Below are 3,152 nucleotides of genomic sequence, written 5' to 3'. Positions count from 1 at the left end.
CATCAAAATATGAAAACTAATAATACTGTAATACTTTATAATATAGTCCAAGTACTTGGTTTATTATTAATATACAAACTAAATATATTAGAAATATATTTTTTATACATATAATTAATGCAATGTTTTACTATATACTTACTATATTTACTTTATAATGCAATGCTTTAGACAATACTATTTTATACTCATCTAATCTATAATATATATACTATTACATATATATATACTAGATACTTACAATATATATAAGTAACTAGTATAAAACTCTATACTATCGATATATAGTTATCTAATATATATTATTATATATACTAGTGAGAAATTTTTTATTAGTACTAGTATACTCTGTATTATATACTATTATTACTAATACGCCGGCGTTGGTTATACGCCGGCAACTATCCAAAAAAATGCCGCTAATTAATTCGCGGCGTTTTTCTAACGGCGCAACCGTCCGCCGGTAATGGAGGGTCGCTATTTTCATTGTTCTGGCGTTTGCGCAAACGCTGGTATGTGTAAATCTCATTAGTGGCGTTTGTATCAATTTAGCGGCATTTCTTGAAACCCCACCACAGTACCTACATTAACAGCGTTTCTCAAAATGCCGCGAATTTATCGTTGCCATCCTTGGCATATACTAGCGGCGTTACTATAAACGCCGTGGCTACTACATTGCCGACGCATCATATAAATTAGCGACATTTATTTAAATGCCACTAATAGTACATTGGCGACAGTACATTGAATTTATTAACGGTGTTTATATGACCGCCACCAATTTTTAAAATAACGGCGTTACAAGTACGCTGTTGGCTCATCATATAATTTGGCGGCATTTATTTAAATGTCACTAATAGTACATTGGCCAATTTTGTAACTGCGTTTATCAAAACGACGCCAATTATAAAAATAGCGGCGTTTATGTATTACATTGCCAGCGCATCATATAAATTAGCGGCATTGATTTAAATGCCCAAATGTTACTAATAGTATGTTGGCGACACATTGAATTTATTAACGGCGTTTATCTAAACGCCACCTCCAATTTTTTTTTTTTTTTTTGTATTGCGGCTTATTGTAAATGCCGCCACTAATTCGTTGCCGGCACATTTTTTAAATTAACGACATTAATATAAACGCCACTACGAATACATTACTAGCACATTGCATTAATTAACGGCATTTAGAAAGCACAAATAATATGATAATATCCCACAATAAAAAAAATATATAACATATCAATTAATAATAAATATGATATAATGAGTCATTATTCACCTAATAAAAAAAAATTACAAATCAAAGCATATGAAAGTTCTTCATGGATAATTCTTCTTCTTCACATTGTGTTTGTCATTAGCTTTAGGACCATTTCTTTCATGGGCAGTTCTTCTTCACACTTATCCAATGGTTCTTTGAAATTGTTATGCAAACGTTGAGCCTGGAAAAGACCAAAAAAGTTATACTAAATTAATAGAGAGAGTAATATATGTTAAAGGAATAAAGCAAAGCATGTTATATGTATAAATGGATGGTACATTTTCTTAGAATGTAGTCCAGGTTATAACACGTATCACTCTCAAAACCTGTAAACATCATACAACACAAGGTAACATTTATGAACTACATTGTGCAAACCTCTCGCGTGGGTGAACCATGCCTCATAAATCTAAGAAAGCTTGGATCTCATATGTAAAAGTACTATTAACCTAATTCATACAGGTAATTCCAATTAATCTTATCAGTCTTCCTAACCCAAAAAAAAACCCAATACTCATGAAACCGTGTTTAACAAGACAAAATCTCTAAGTAAAATTAATCAACTTACCAAACGTCCACCAGTAATTATGGCAGTGATGGCAACTACTGCCTTAACGACAGCCAGTCCAAGAGCTTCAGCAATGGCTTGGAAACTAACCTGAAAAACAGTAGATGAAATTTTTTCTCAAATGATAGAATAAAGTGATACAAGAAATCATGAAAATAAAAACAACAAACAATTACAAGTAAATAATTTCCATATCTATACTCAAAAAGAACAAATAATTATTCTGCATTAAATGATCAATATCAAAATGTGTAGAAAGCAAGGTTGGATCAGGAAGTTTGGGGTTGATCTATGAATGCCACATGCTTTGGAATGAACACCACCGTAGGATGCAGGTCATTCCTATCATCTTAACATGTTCAACTGAAAAAGAACTCCAAGAAGTCTTTAGTTCGCTAAATGATGAAACAAAGATGCAAAGCCAAGGAAGAACACATTTTTTTATTTGAAGTAAGAGATAAATATTAACCCTGCCATATATTTTCTTTTGTTGTCTTCTAATTTCTAATCAACCATCTTTAGCCCTCTTTTGCAAGTAATATGAATTTAGTAAGAATGAAAAAAAGGCAAAATCCAACTAATAAGAGGAGCACCGAACTAGAGAAGTAAAGGATCAAGGAACTCCTAAAAGCAAGATAAAGAAAGTCAAGTGGAAGAGCATTTCAAAGTAATGCATAGGAAACTCTACCGTCGGCTATAACTCTAAAACCAAAAGCATTTGTGTTTGCTCAATCAGTTTCAATCTCAAAGCAAGCAGACCCATATATCGATTAAGCCAACTACGATGATAAATATACCTCATACTAGATCATGGCTTGCCCTCCTAGTCCAACTCCATAGTCTGCTTTTGCACACATTGCCTTTATATTTACTTAGGTCAACTTCTTCCAAAATGGAGAAAATAAATTAACTTTGATCTAGCCCAAACCCACAATAAAGTAATCTTTGGGCAATATCACAGCAACCCTTTCTTTTCACTTCCTTCCTTTTGCTTTTCTTTCCTCATACTTACTACTTAGGAACTTCATATAAAAGGAAAGCACCCAGAAAGTTATCTTCACAGCTCTTTTACTGGAAACTATGCTATTTCTCGCCATGAGTAGCCTTGGTGAGCAATACTGCCTAATGTAGCCGTTACTTTTTAATGAATTGAATAGCATCTAATGTAGTTCAATGTCCCTATCAAAAAATGCAGTTAAAAAACAGCAGCACACAACTCCAAATATAGTGGGAAAAAAAATCAAGAAAGGAACAATTTCCATAACCTCATTTGTTTTCCTTGCCTATCCTCATAGATCTTGCAGTGACTTTTCTGAAAATA

The sequence above is a fragment of the Carya illinoinensis genome, chromosome 15, assembly GCF_018687715.1.
Source record: "Carya illinoinensis cultivar Pawnee chromosome 15, C.illinoinensisPawnee_v1, whole genome shotgun sequence".
In the NCBI taxonomy this organism is placed as follows: Eukaryota; Viridiplantae; Streptophyta; class Magnoliopsida; order Fagales; family Juglandaceae; genus Carya; species Carya illinoinensis.
This window is presented reverse-complemented; position numbering follows the sequence as displayed.